Source organism: Patagioenas fasciata, unplaced genomic scaffold (genome assembly GCF_037038585.1).
Source record: "Patagioenas fasciata isolate bPatFas1 unplaced genomic scaffold, bPatFas1.hap1 Unplaced_6, whole genome shotgun sequence".
NCBI classification, from domain to species: domain Eukaryota; kingdom Metazoa; phylum Chordata; class Aves; order Columbiformes; family Columbidae; genus Patagioenas; species Patagioenas fasciata.
The window spans coordinates 1,717,716-1,732,611 of record NW_027288778.1 but is presented as its reverse complement, the minus strand read 5'-3'; the positions used below and the strand labels follow the sequence as shown (position 1 = coordinate 1,732,611).

Genomic DNA, 14,896 nt, shown 5'->3' with positions numbered 1-14,896 from the left:
CATTGGTGACTTGTGGCCAACCTGATGTCACCCAGAACTCCCAAGTCCTTCTCGCAGAGCTGCTTTCCAGCGGGTCCACCCCCAAACCGTGCTGGTACTGGACCCCTGCTGCCCCAGGAGGGGCCGGTATCGCCCCGGTATCGCGATGGGTGGCACCAACAGCCCCGGTATCGCGATGGGTGGCACCGACGGCCCCAGTATCGCGATGGGTGGCACCGACGGCCCCGGTATCGCGATGGGTGGCACCGACAGCCCCGGTATCGCGATGGGTGGCACCAACAGCCCCGGTATCGCGATGGGTGGCACCGACGGCCCCGGTATCGCGATGGGTGGCACCGACGGCCCCGGTATCGCGATGGGTGGCACCGACAGCCCCGGTATCGCGATGGGTGGCACCGACAGCCCCGGTATCGTGACAGCAGCACCGACAGCCCCGGTATCACGGCGGGCAGCAGTGATGGAGCCAGTATCGTGACGGCAGCACCGACGGCCCTGATATTGTGATGGGCAGTGACCGGGGCCCTGGTATCGTGATGGGCAGAACCAACAGCTCCAGTATCATGACGGGCAGCACTGATGGTCCCAGTATCGCGACGGCAGCACTGACAGCCCCAGTATCGCGATGGGCAGCGACAACGGCCCCGGTATCGTGACAGCAATAAATCTCAAGACCTCCCAAAATAAATCCCCCTTCCGTCCCTCCTGGTGTGACAAGACCCTTAATTAACTTTTCATTAATCAAACAACTCAACCCCCCCGTTGTCACAAATCGCTGCATTAACGAACTTCAACTCATTCCAGAACCCAGTTTATTAAGCAAAGCAGAAAGCGCGTTAAATAGAAAGAAAAACACCAAACCCCCTGTTTCTCGGCTCAGATCGGGGCGCTTTACGGCACCATTTTGCCACCATTTCCCTTTCCGGTTCTTCCCACCGCGAGCAGCCGCTGCCCGTTGATCTCACAGCGGCGTTTTTTCCCAATCTCGCAGGATTTCAGCCCAATTCCGGCCCCGTTCCGTGCGCCCCCTGGTGCCGGAGATGACGATCGGGCGCCAGCTCTTCCCATCAAACCCGATGCCGAGAAACCAAACCCCCCGCGGTCGCTTCTTCAAACACACGCGCAGATTCACCCCTTTTCTCCCCAAAAACCCCCTCTGGATGCGCCGTCCGGTGGGAAAGCCGACGGTGGTTTCGGCGCGGGGGTTTCCTGAGGGCGCAAACCTACCCCGGGCGCTGCTCCGGCGCCGCGATCCCCATTTCGGCTGGTTCCTCGATTTTAAGGCGCTTCGGGGGCGGCTCGGTCCCGGCTTGCGGCTCCGGCATCGCCATTTCGGATGGTTTGTCCTCAATTCTCCAGCGTTTTGGGGGCTGCTTGGTCCCGGCCTGCGGCTCCAGCACCAGCGCTGCAATCACCATTTCAGCTGGTTTCTCCTCAATTTTAAAGCGCTTCAGGGGCGGCTTGGTCCCGGCCTGCGGCTCCAGCATCGCCATTTCGGTTGGTTTCTCCTCTATTTTCATGCATTTTGGTGGTGGCTCGGTCTCAGCCGGCGGTTCCGGCGTCACAATCGCCATTTCGGTTGGTTTCTCAATTTCCAAGTGCTTCAGGGGCGGCTCGGTCCCGGCCCGTGGCTCTGGTGCCGCAATCACCGTTTCGGCTGGTTCCTCCTCAATTTTCAGGTATTTTGGTGGTGGCTCGGTCCCGTCCTGCAGCTCCGGTGCCGCAATCACCGTTTCGGCTGGTTCCTCCTCAATTTTCAGGCGCTTTGGGGGCGGCTCCATCCCAGCTTGCAGCTCCGACTCCGGCATCGCCATTTCACCTGGTTTCTCCTTGATTTCAAAGCATTTTGGGGGCGGCTCGGTCCCCACCTGCAGCTCCAGTGCCACAATCACCATTTCAGCTGCTTTCTCCTCAATTTTAACGCATTTTGGGGGCGGCTCGGTCCCCGCCGGTGGCTCTGGTGCTGGCACCACAATCTCCATTTTAGCTGGTTTCTCCTCAATATTCAGGCACTTTGGTGGTGGCTCAGTCCCGGCCTGCGGCTCCGGCTCCGGCATCTCCATTTCAGCTGCTTTCTCCTCAATCTTCACACACACTCCCGAGGATGGCACTGGAGCTTCCGGGGACAGCACTGGAGCTCCCGGGGACAGCACTGGAGCTCCCGAGGATGGCACTGGAGCTTCCGGGGACGGCACTGGAGCTCCCGGGGACAGCACTGGAGCTCCCGAGGATGGCACTGGAGCTCCCGAGGATGGCACTGGAGCTCCCGAGGATGGCACTGGAGCTCCCGGGGACAGCACTGGAGCTCCCAGGAACAGCACTGGAGCTCCCAGGGATGGCACTGGAGCTCCCGGGGATGGCACTGGAGCTCCCAGGGATGGCACTGGAGCTCCCGGGGATGGCACTGGAGCTCCCGGGGATGGCGTTGGAGCTCCTGGGGATGGCGCTGGAGTTTCCAGGGATGGCACTGGAGCTCCCGAGGATGGCACTGGAGCTCCCAGGGACGGCACTGGAGCTCCCGGGGATGGCGTTGGAGCTCCTGGGGATGGCGCTGGAGCTCCCGGGGACGGTGCTGGAGCTCCCGGGGATGGGGCTGGAGCTTGCCATGGACAGCAGGGTCAACACTGCAACCGACACGGGGTGGGGGAAACGGGGTGATGGGACATGGGGATGTTGGGGTTCAGGGGGGAAATGGGGTGATATGAGGTGGGGATGTTGGGGTTTGGGGGGGAAAGGGGGATGTGACATGGGGGTGTTGGGGTTTGGGGAAAGGGGGATGTGACATGGGGGTGTTGGGGGAAAGGGGGATGTGACATGGGGGTGTTGGGGTTTGGGGAAAGGGGGATGTGACATGGGGGTGTTGGGGGAAAGGGGGATGTGACATGGGGGTGTTGGGGTTTGGGGAAAGGGGGATGTGACATGGGGGTGTTGGGGTTTGGGGAAAGGGGGATGTGACATGGGGGTGTTGGGGTTTGGGGAAAGGGGGATGTGACATGGGGGTGTTGGGGTTTGGGGGTGGAAATATGGGATCCAACAAGGAAAAGCTGGGGTTTTTCAAGGAAAAGCGTGATACGACAATGGGTACGATTCAAGGAAAAGTTGGAGTTGGTCAAGTAAAGATGCGATATGATAAAGGAAACGTTGGGTTTTGTCAAGAAAAGACACGATAGGACAAGCAAAAGTTGGGTTTATGTCAAGAAAAGACACGATAGGACAAGGAAAAGTTGGGTTTGTCAAGAAAAGGTGCAATAGGACAAGGAAAAGTTGGGTTTTGTTGAGAAAAGACGTGATAGGACAATGGAAATGTTGGGTTTATGTCAAGAAAAGACAATAGGACAAGGAAAAGTTGGGTTTTGTCAAGAAAAGACACGATAGGTCAAGGAAAAGTTGGAGTTGGTCAAGATAAGACGCAATAGGACAAGGAAAAGTTGGGTGTATGTCAAGAAAAGATGCAATAGGACAACAGAAACGTTGGGTTCTGTCAAGAAAAGATGTGAGAAGACAAGGAAAAGTTGGGTTTTGTTGAGAAAAGATGCGATAGGACAATGGAAACGTCAGGTTTCGTCAAGAAAAGGTGCGATACAACAATGGGTACGATACGAGAAGGAAAAGTTGGGTTTATGTCAAGAAAAGACGCGCTACAACAAGGAAAAGTTGGGTTTTGTCAAGAAAAGGTGCGATAGGACAATGGAAACGTTGGGGTTGGTCAAGAAAAGGTGCGATAGGACAATGGAAACGTTGGGGTTGGTCAAGAAAAGGTGCAACATGATAATGGGTACGATACGAGAAGGAAAAGTTGGGTTTTGGGGACAAAAGGCGCGATACAGGACAGCGGAAAACAAGCCAACCAGGTGGAGCGGAGAGCAAGAAACACACGGAAAAACGTCACTATTTCTACCCAAAAGGCAGCGTTGGGAGCCCCAAGAGCAGCGACGACCCCCCCGGGGCCCAGGTGGTGTGGGCCAGGCACCCAATGCGTGCGATACCTGGGTCGGGCGCCTGCGGGTCGGTGTCCATGTCCCCCCAGGGCTTCCAGACCACGTTGCCGGGGTTCCGCCGCGACATCAGCGCCGCCGGTGACATCAGCGCCTCGTGTTCCGTTCGGAATGGACGTCAATGGGTCCTGGTGGGCCAAACGAGGGGCAGGAAAAGCGCGACGCACCCGTTTTGCGCCCGTTTTTGGTGGTTTGGGGACTCACGGCCGGACGCTGATTTTGGGGGCGTCCTTCACCAGGCACAATCCCAAGTCGCCGTCCATTCTGCCTGCGGGATATTGAGAAATAGAGGGGAAAAGCAACGCTCAGGATCAAAATCATCGTGCCGAGACCGTTCCTCGGTGTCACAACCACAAATTGTCCCAATTCCCATCGTTTTGGTGAAATCGGTCGCTGATGGATCATCCCAATGGGGTTTTGCAGTCGATCGCAGCACTCGGGTGGTTTTTACACCCGATATCACAGCGAAACCCTGGGGGGGTTGTTTCCATCCCATATTCCACAAAATCACCCATTTTGGGGGTTTTTGGGGAGCACAAGCTCTGCGTTTGCCACCACAAACCAGCGAGGGGACGCCGAACCCAAACCGGGTTCACCGGGCGGTTTTACACCGGGATCGCTCGGCCCGGGTTGAGATAAACCCCCCGTAAACCACAACCATAAAGCGGGGTGTTCCCCCCAAAGCGCTACGTGGGGACATCCGCATCGCACCGAATTAACCCCGCGGGGCGGCCGAAAGCGCTTCAATCCCGGTGTCGGGATCACGAGGGGTTTCGGCCTCCGTCGCCTTTTTGCTGCGAGATCTTCCCATCCAGAGACTCATTTTCGGTGACCTGGGCAACATCGAACGAGAAAAGGGTTAAAGGTGGAAAACGCACAAAATCACACGGGCGTTTATCTGCTTTTCCTCCTTTTTTGGCTCAAAAGCAAGCGGCGAACCCCAAAATGAGGGGTCTGGGGACCCTCCGGTCCTGCTGATGCTTCCTCCCTTCCACCCAACTCGAGGCGATCGCCGGGTTCCGTATTTCGGATCAATAACCCAGCGGGAGCCTGGAGCCTCCCAGAGCCCGTCCCTGGGGTAGCGGCCGCCGAGCGCGTCCCCATAGCGTTATTTGGGTGTAATTTGGGGGGTTCTGGGGCACGTAGCACCCTTGGTTCAGCCAGGGACACACACACGGGTGCTCCGGCGAGCAACTCCGGCGCCGCCGGTTGCCGAATCATCGCACAACCATCCAAGTACTCCTCACCCACCTCGTTCCTTGTCACTGGAACCAACACCGGGATCACCAGGGGGGTTTTCGGACAGCGTCGGGGGTTCGGAGGCGCCGTTTCCATCTCCCAACGATGGTTTCGCGGTGTTTGCATCGCCCGCGTCGCGCACCTGAGCACAAACGGAACCGGGAGCGTCGGTGGCGCTGGAGGATATCAAAGCGCTTTGCAAACTGCTCTTCCCAATTATTTCTCCATTATATAACGAGGATAATAAAACCCGCTGCGCTAAACACGACCCGAACCGGGCGGGAGCGCGCAACGCGAATCTTTACACCGCAGCGATTCCCTATTTCTCGTTTTCTCACCCCGTCATCTCCACTCAATCGGCAGCGACGTTCACAAATCATCCAGTTACGCACAATTTGGTAACGACCCCCGCAAAGGGCTTCGACGGCACCGCCAACCCCCTCGCCGCCTTCGCTCAGATCCCCGCTCAATGAGCAGCACCCACGGGTGCCCGTTACCTGCCCCCTCTCGGCGTCCACCGACCACCCGTGGTTCCGGCACATGGAGATGCCGCCATCCTCAACCGGAGCAGCCGCCAAGTGGCTAAAGTGACAAAAATCAGGATAAATAGGTAAAAAAATCAACATGATAAAGCCGCGGCGCTTTTAGAACAGATGGCGTAGTCGGCACTGAAGCTCCAGGCAGGTGGAGCTTGCCCGGTGGAATCAATCGGCGTTCGGTCTCAAAGGTTTCAAGCCAAAAGGGTTAAATAACAAGGATTTAAGGCAAACGTGCCCTCGAGCTCCCACGGGTTCACTCACCGCCCGGCGCAGGCGTTTTCCTCCGCGCCGCGGTCAGCAGGCGGTAGATGTTCCCACCCTGCACGAGAGAAGCAACGGTGGCGGGCAGGGGTTGCTCTGCCGTTAATAAATGCTCATCATTAATAGATAGCGACCGTTAATCAATACCGATTGTTGATAAATACCAGCCACCGTTAATAAATACTGACCGTCATTAGTAAATACTGATCATCCTTAATAAATACTGATCGCCGTTAATAAATACCGACCATCATTAATAAATACTGATCATTATTAATAAATGCTGATCACCATTAATAAATATTGGTCTTTATTAATAATGCTGATTGTCATTAATAAATACTGATCATCATTAATGAATACTGATCATCATTAATACTGATCGTTATTAATAAATACTGATCGCCATTAATAAATACTGACCATCATTAATAAATACTGGTTATCATTAATACTGATCGTTATTAATACATACTGATCATTATTAATAAATGCTGATCACCATTAATAAATATTGATCCTTATTCATATTGCTGATCATCATTAATAAATACTGACCATCATTAATAAATACTGATCATCATTAATAAATACCAATCGTTATTAATAAATACTGACCATCATTAATAAATACTGATTGTCATTAATAAATACTGATCGCTATTAATAAATACTGACCATCATTAATAAATACTGATCGCCATTAATAAATACTGACCATCGCTAATAAATACTGATCGTTATTAATAAATGATCACCATTAATAAATATTGATCCTTATTAATAATGCCGATTGTCATTAATAAATACTGACCATCATTAATAAATACTGATCATCATTAATGCTGATCCTTATTAATAAATACTGATCCTTATTAATAAAAACTGACCATCATTAATAAATACTGATTGTCCTTAATAAATACTGACTATCATTAATAAATACTGACTGTCCTTAATAAATACTAACCACCATTCATAAATACTGACTGTCCTTAATAAATGCTGACTGTCACTAATAAATACTGATTGTTATTAATAAATACTGATCATCATTAATAAATAATGATCATCATTAATAATACTGATCGTCATTAATAAATACTGACCATCATTAATAAATAGTGATCGTCATTAATAAATACTGACTGTTATTAATAATTACTGATCACCATTAATAAATACTGATCATCATTAATAAATACTGACCATCATTAATAAATACTGATCACCATTAATAAATACTGATCGTCCTTAATAAATACTGACCATCATTAATAAATACTGATCACCATTAATAAATACTGACCATCACTAATAAACACTGGTTGTTATTAATAAATACTGATCACCATTAATAAATATTGATCCTTATTAATAATGCTGATCGTCATTAATAAATACTGACCATCATTAATAAATGCTGATTGTCCCTAATAAATACTGACCATCATTAATAAATACTGATCGTCATTAATAAATACCGTTATTAATAATTACTGATCACCACTAATACTGATCGTCATTAATAAATACTGACCATCATTAATAAATACTGAGCGTCATTAATAAATACTAGCTGTTATTAATAATTACTGATCACCATTAATAAATACTGATCATCATTAATAAATACTGACCATCATTACTAAATACTGATCAGTAGTAAATACTGAGCTCAAGGCTCAGGTTGGGCTCCAGGCTCAGGTTGGGCTCCAGGCTCAGGTCGGGCTCCAGGCTCAGGTTGGGCTCCAGGTCGGGCTCCAGGCTCAGACTGGGCTCCAGGTCGGGCTCCAGCGCTTCCCCGCAGAGCAGCCCGGGGCTCTGGGCAAAGCCACGCAGCTCGTCGCCCAAGGGAAACAGGTCCATGGTCACCGGGCTCCAAACACCCCGGAGCAAAAACCAGAGCGGCCCCAGGACACCCGGGCTCCCAAAGAGCCTGGAAAAGGGACACAAAGAGTTAAATTGGGGGGAGTGAAGTGGCTGCTGATGCTGAGAAACCCCCGGGGGTTCGGGGCTGGGGGGAAAGGGGGGATCTGTATGAAAACTGCTCTGGGGAAAAGGGGGGAAGGGGTTGGGCTGCATGGGAATGGGAGGAGGGACGGGAAAACGGGAGAGGGAAACGGGGAAGAGGGAAAAGGGGGGAAAGGGAAAGGGGGAAAGAGGGAAAAGGGGGAAAAAGGGAGGAAAGAGGGGAAGAGGGGGAAAGGGGGGAAAGAGGGAAAAAGGGGGGAAAAGGGGAAGAGGGGGGAAAGGGGGAAAGAGGAAAAAGAGGGGGAAAGGGGGGAAAGAGGGGAAGAGGGAAAAGGAGGGAAAGAAGGAAAAAAGGGGGAAAAGGGGGAAGAGGGAAAAAGGGGGGGAAAGGGGGGAAGAGGAAAAAGAGGGAAAAGGGGGGGGAAGGGGGGGAAGAGGAAAAAGAGGGAAAAGGGGGGAAAGAGGGGAAGAGGGAAAAAGGGAGGAAAGAGGGAAAAGGGGGGAAGAGGGGAAGAGGGGGGAAAAGGGGGGAAAGAGGAAAAAGAGGGAAAAGGGGGGAAAGAGGGGAAGAAGGAAAAAAGGGGGAAAGAGGGAAAAAGGGGGAAACAGGGATAAAGGGGGAAAGAGGAAAAATATGGAAAAAGGGGGGAAAGAGGGAAAAGGGGGAAAAGACGGAAAAGGGGGTGAAAGGGGGGGAAGGGAAAAAGAGGGGAAAGAGGGATAAAGGGGGGAAAAGAGGGGAAAGAGGGAAAAAGGGAAAGAGGGGAAAGAGGAAAAAGGGGGGAAAAGAGGGGAAAGAGGGAAAAAGAGGGGAAGAGGGATAAAGGGGGAAGAGAGAAAAGGGGGGCAAGAGGGGAAAGAGGAGAAAGGGGGGGAAAGAGGAAAAAGAGGGAAAAAGGGGGGGAAAGGGAAAAAGGGGGGAAAGAGGGATAAAGGGGGAAAAGGGGGCAAAAGAGGGAAGAGGGGGAGGAAAGAGGGAAAAAGTCTGTGGGGGGATTGATGGCGGATCTGCCCCAGCCCCGGGGTCTCTCCTGGAGGGGAGGGACGGGCGGGCTCCAGCGGGGGTGCTGAGGAGATGAGGGGACACGAGGGGACCCGAGGGACACGAGGGGACGATGAAGGGACCCGAGGGACGCGAGGGGACACGATGGGACATGAAGGGACACGAGGGACCCGAGGGGACGCGATGGGACATGAAGAGACACGAGGGACCCGAGGGGACGCGATCTCCTCACCCGGTGTTTCCCGCCCCGGCGCTTCCCGCCCGCCGGCGCCGCGGCCACGCCCCCTCGCCGCCGGCCACGCCCCCTCGCCGGCGTCACGTCCGGGAGTGTGTGGCGGGAAAAGGCGGGAGGGAGGAGAGGGAGGCGCCGCCGTTTTGGTGGAGGTTGTGAGGGGAGCTGGGGGTCGGCGTGAGGGGCATTGGGGGTCGGTGTGGGGGGAGGAATTGGGGTCGGCGTGAGGGGCATTGGGGGTCGGTGTGAGGGGGGGATTTGGGGGGCAGTGTGGTGGTGGGGATTTGGGGTCGGTGTGAGGGGGGAATTGGGGGGCGGTGTGGGGGAGGAACTGAGGGTCGGTGTGAGCGGGACATTGGGGGTCGGTGTGGGGAGGAATTGAGGATCGGTGGGGGGGGCTTGGGGGGTCGGTGTGAGGGGGAATTGGGGGTCGGTGTGGGGGAAGTTGGGGGTTGGTCTGGGGAGGATTTGAGGGGTCAGTGTGGGGAGGATTTGGGGGTCGATGTGAGGGGCATTAGGGGTTGGTGTGGGGGGCAGGAACTGGGGGTCGGTGTGTGGGGGGGCATTGGGGGTCGGTGCGAGGGGGAATTAGGGTCCAGTGGGGGGGCACTGGGGGTCGGTGTTTGAGGGGGGAATTGGGGCGTCGGTGTGGGGGGGTCAGTGCAGGGGGGGCCTTGGGGGTCGGTGTGAGGGGGCATTGGGGGTCAGTCTGGGGAGGAATTGGGGGTCGGTGTGTGGGGGGGCATTGGGGATCAGTGTGGGGGGGAATTGGGGGTCGGTGTGGGGGGGAATTGGGGTCTGGTGTGGGGGGGGGACATTGGGGGTCGGTGTGAGGGGGAATTGGGGGTCGGTGTGGGGGGGAAGTTGGGGGTTGGTCTGGGGAGGATTTGAGGGGTCAGTCTGGGGAGGATTTGGGGGTCGATGTGAGGGGCATTAGGGGTTGGTGTGGGGGGCGTTGGGGGTCAGTGCGAGGGGGAATTAGGGTCCGGGGGGGGATTGGGGGTCGGTGTTTGAGGGGGGAACTGGGGGGTTGGTGTGCGGGGGCGGCCTTGGGGGTTGGTGTGAGGGGGCATTGGGGGTCAGTCTGGGGAGGAATTGGGGGTCGGGGGGGCATTTGGGGGTCGGTGGGGGGGAGCTGGGGGTCGGGGTTTGGGGGGAGCTGGGGGTCGGGTGGGGGGTGGATTGGGGGTCGGTGTGAAGGGAATGGGGGGGCATGAGGGGAACGGAGGCGCAGAAACAACTTTACAGCCTCCGGAGCCATGAACCTCCACACCCCGCAGGGCTCCAGAGCAGCTGCGTTCGTTTCGCCGTCGGGCGCAAGGGGAGCGATGGTTCCACCCCTCGTGCGCCGCTCCGAGCGGCAGGAGCTGCGTTTAAATACAGCGAGGTGCTCGTGTCCCAACGACCCCGGAGCGCCCGCACACATCCAGAACCTTTCCCGCTCATCACTGCCGTAGTCTCCGCCTGGACGCCCCCTGTTCGCCTGCGCGGCGCCACCTGGTGCTCTGGAGGAGGGGTCTTTGGATGAAGGCTCCTTCAGCTTCCTCAGGTTTGGCTCCTTGTGTTGAATGGACTGGGACCCAAGCTCCAGGTCGGTTGAACCCAGCCTGGCGCCCCCTTTTTGCTGTAAATCTCGGTTCTCTCGTCCCCTCGCGTTCACAGCTGGTGCCGTAAAACTCCTGATCCTGGCACTGCTGGGTTCTGGTTTCCTTACCATGAGTTCACCTAAAGCTCTGAACTAAGGGCTCGTGTGGCTCAGCCCTAAAGTGTTGGCTCGTTAGTGGGCACCCAATTATGTTTTGTTAACCCTTAAAATGTTCGTGCCCTCTATCAGACCCAGGAGTTCGGGCGGGGATTCAGTTCAGGAGGGACCCGGGAGTAACCCTAAGGACCCAGTAGTTGGGGGGTGTCAAGGGTTAAGATCGTGAAACTGTGGGGACCCCTAATGTCCCCAGGGGCCATTGTGACATCCTGGGGACCCTGCATTGTCCCCAGGGTGTTGTGACACCATGGGGACCCACTTTGTCCCCAGGGCCCATTGTGACGTCTCAGGATCCCCCATTGTCCCCAGGGCCCATTGTGACATGCTGGGGACCCCAAATGTCCCCAGGGCCCATTGTGACATTCTGGGGACCCCCTTTGTCCCCAGGGCCCATTGTGACATCCCAGAACCCCAATTTGTCCTCAGGGCCCATTGTGACATCCTGGGGACCCCCTTGTCCCCAGGGCCCATCGTGGCACCAAGGGGACCCCCCCCCCCTAGTCCCCAGGGCCCATTGTGGCACCATGGACACCCCCTTTGTCCCCAGGGCCCATTGTGACATCCCAGGACCCCACCTTGTCCCCAGGGTCCCTTCTGACAGGGTGGGGACCCCCCTTTCTCCCCAGGGCTCATTGTGACGTCCCAGGACCCCTCGTTGTCCCCAGTGCCCATTGTGACATCCTGGGGACCCCCCTTGTCCCCAGGGCCCATTGTGAAATCCGGGGAACCCCCTGGTCTCCAGGGCCCATAGTGGTACCGTGGGGACTCGTCCTGTCACTTGGGTCCATTGTGACACCATGGGGACCCCGCCTTTGTCCCCAGTACCCATTGTGACATCCTGGGGACCCCTTTGTCCCCGGGGCCCATTGTGACATCCTGGGGACCCCCCTTTGTCCCCAAGGCCCATTGTGACACCGTGGGGACCCCACTTCTTTCCAGGACCCATTGTGGCATTCTGGGGACTTCCTTTGTCCCCAGGGCCCATTGTGACATCCTGGAGACCCCCTTTATCCCCAGAGCTCGTTGTCGCACCATGGGGACCCCCTTTGTCACTGGGGCCCATTGTGACATCCCAGGACCCCCCATTGTCCCCAGGGCCCATTGTGACACCGTGGGGACCCCGCCTTTTCCCCAGGGCCCATTGTGACGTCTCAGGACCCCCTTTGTCCCCAGGGCCCACTGTGGCACCATGGGGACCCCCTTTGCCCTCTGGGCCCATTGTGACATTCCAGGACCCCACTTTGTCCCCAGGGCCCATTGTGACAATTAAGGGACCCCCCTTGTCCCCAGGGCCCATTGTGACAATTAAGGGACCCCCTTTGTCCCCAGGGCCCATTTTGACATCCCAGGACCCCACTTTGTCCCCAGTGCTCATTGTGAAATTCTGGGGACCCCCCTTGTCCTCAGGGCTCATTGTGACAGCCGAGGACCTTACTTTGTCCCCAGGGCCCATTGTGACATCCCAGGACCCCCCACTGTCTCCAGTGCCCATTGTGACATCATGGGGACCACCCTTTTTCCCCAGGGCTCATTGTGACGTCCCAGGACCCCTCGTTGTCCCCAGGCCCCATCGTGACATCCTGGGGACCCCCCTTGTCTCCAGGGCCCATAGTGGCACTGTGGGGACTCATCACTTGGGCCCATTGTGACATCCTGGAGACCCCATTTGTCACTGGGGCCCATTGTGACATCCCAGGACACCCCATTGTCCCCAGGGCCCACTGAGACATCCCGGCGACCACCCTTTGTCCCCAGGGCCCATTATGCACATTCAGGGGACACCCCTTTGTCCCCAAGGCCCATTGTGACATCCTGGGGAGACCCCATTGTCCCCAAGGCCCATTGTGGCACCATGGGGACCTCCTTTGTCCCCAGTGCCCATTGTGACATCTTAGGACCCCACTTTGTCCCCAGGGCCCATTGTGACATCCTGGGGACCACCTGTGTCCCCAGGGCCCATTGTGACATCAGGAGCCACCGTTGTCCCCAGGGCCCATTGTGACATCCTGGGGACCCCCTTGTCCCCAGTGTCCATTGTGGCATCCATGTGGACCCCCGTTGTCCCCAGGGCCCATTGTGGCACCATGTGGACCCCCTTTTTCCCGAGGGCCCATTATAACGTCCCAGGACCCCCCATTGTCCCCTGGGCCCTTTGTGACATCCTGGGGTCCCCCTTTTGTCCCCTGGGCCCATTGTGACACTGTGGGGATCTCCTTTGTCCCCAGGGACCATTGTGACACTGTGGGGACCCCCTTTGTCCCCAGGGCCCATTGTGACATCCTGGGGAATCCCTTTGTCTCCAGGGCCCATTGTGACGTCCCAGGACCCTGCTTTGTCCCCGGGGCCCATTGTGACATCCTGGGGAACCGCTTTGTCCCCAGGGCCCATTGTGACGTCCCAGGACCCCCCCTTGTCCCCAGGGCTCATTGTGATGTCCCAGGATCCCCATTGTCCCCAGAGCCCATTGTGATGTCCTGGGAACCCCCTTTGACCCCAGGGTCCATTGTGACACCATGGGGACCCCCTCTTGTCCCCAGGGCCCATCGTGGCACCGTGGGGACCCCCTTGTCACTGGGGACCCATTGTGACACTATGGGGACCCCCCTTTGTGCCCAGGGCCCATTGTAACATCCTGGGGACCCCCTTGCCTCCAGGGCCCCTTGTGACATCAAAGGATCACCCTTTGTCCCCAGGACCCATTGTGACATCCCAGGACCCCACTTACTCCCCAGGGCCCATTGTGGCACCATGAGGACCCCCTTTGTCACTGGTGCCCATTGTGACATCCCAGGACCCCCCATTGTCTGCAGAGCCCATTGTGACACTATAGGGACCCCCCTTGTCACTGAGGACCCATTGTGACACCATGGGCACCTCCCCTTGTCGTCAGAGCCCATCGTGACATCCCAAAACCCCCAATTGTCTCCAGGGCCCATTGTGACATCCTGGGGACCTCCCTTTCTCCCCAGGGCCCATTGTGACGTTCCAGGAACCCCCATTGTCCTCAGGGCCCATTGTGACATTCAGGGGACCCCCTTTGTCTTCAGGGCCCATTGTGACACCATGGAGACCCCATTTGTCACTCGGGCCCATTGTGACATCCTAGGACCCCCCATTGTCCCCAAGGCCCATTGCGACATCCTGGGGACCCCCCTTTGTCCTCAGGGCCCATTGTGACATTCAGGGCACCCCTCTTTGTCCCCAGGGCCCATTCTGATACCATGGGGACCACTTTGTCCCCAGGGCCCACTGTGACATCCTGGGGACGCCCTTTGTCCCCAGGGCCCATTTTGACACCATGTGCACCCCCCTTTGTGCCCAGGGCCGATTGTGACATCCTGGGGACCCTCTTTGTCCCCAGGGCCCATTGTGACATCCTGGGGACACCCCATTGTCTCCAGGGCCCATTGTGAACATCCTGGGGACCCCCTTGTCCCCAGGGCCCATCGTGGCACCGTGGGGACCCCCCGTTGTCCCCAGGGCCTATAGTGACACCGTGGGTACCCCCTTTGTCCCCAGTGCCCATTGTGACATCCTGGGGACCCCCTTTGTCCCCAGTGCTCATTGTGACAGGGTGGGACGCCCCTTGTACCCAGGGCCCGTTGTGACATCCTGGGGACCCCCTTTGTCCCCAGGGCCTATTGTGACATCCTGGGGAGTCCCCTTTATCCCCAGGGCCCATTGTGACATCCTGGGGACCCCCTTTGTCCCTAGGGTTCATTGTGACATCCCAGGACCCCCTTTGTCCCCAGGGCCCATTGTGACATCCTGGGGAGTACCCTTTATCCCCAGGGCCCATTGTGACATCCTGGGGACCCCCTTTGTCCCTAGGGTTCATTGTGACATCCCAGGACCCCCATTGTCCCCAGGGCCCATTGTGAACAACCTGGGGAC

General features: G+C 56.4%; 1 long non-coding RNA gene across 3 annotated transcripts; it reads right to left on the bottom strand.

Annotated features, from left to right (window-relative positions):
* Positions 1-2,553: 2,553 nt before the first annotated feature.
* On the bottom strand, positions 2,554-5,370 carry LOC139826896 (uncharacterized). 3 transcript variants are annotated; one of them, XR_011737005.1, is made up of 4 exons: positions 5,244-5,370; positions 4,704-4,825; positions 3,984-4,256; positions 3,379-3,635 (listed from the first exon to the last, which is right to left on the bottom strand). It is a non-coding gene; the product is annotated as an uncharacterized lncRNA (long non-coding RNA). The 3 variants fall into 3 exon arrangements; XR_011737006.1 differs by lacking the exons at positions 3,379-3,635; positions 5,244-5,370 and adding an exon at positions 2,554-2,621 and having other exon boundaries at positions 4,704-5,040; XR_011737004.1 differs by lacking the exon at positions 5,244-5,370 and having other exon boundaries at positions 4,704-5,039.
* Between the last annotated feature and the right edge of the window lie 9,526 nt (positions 5,371-14,896).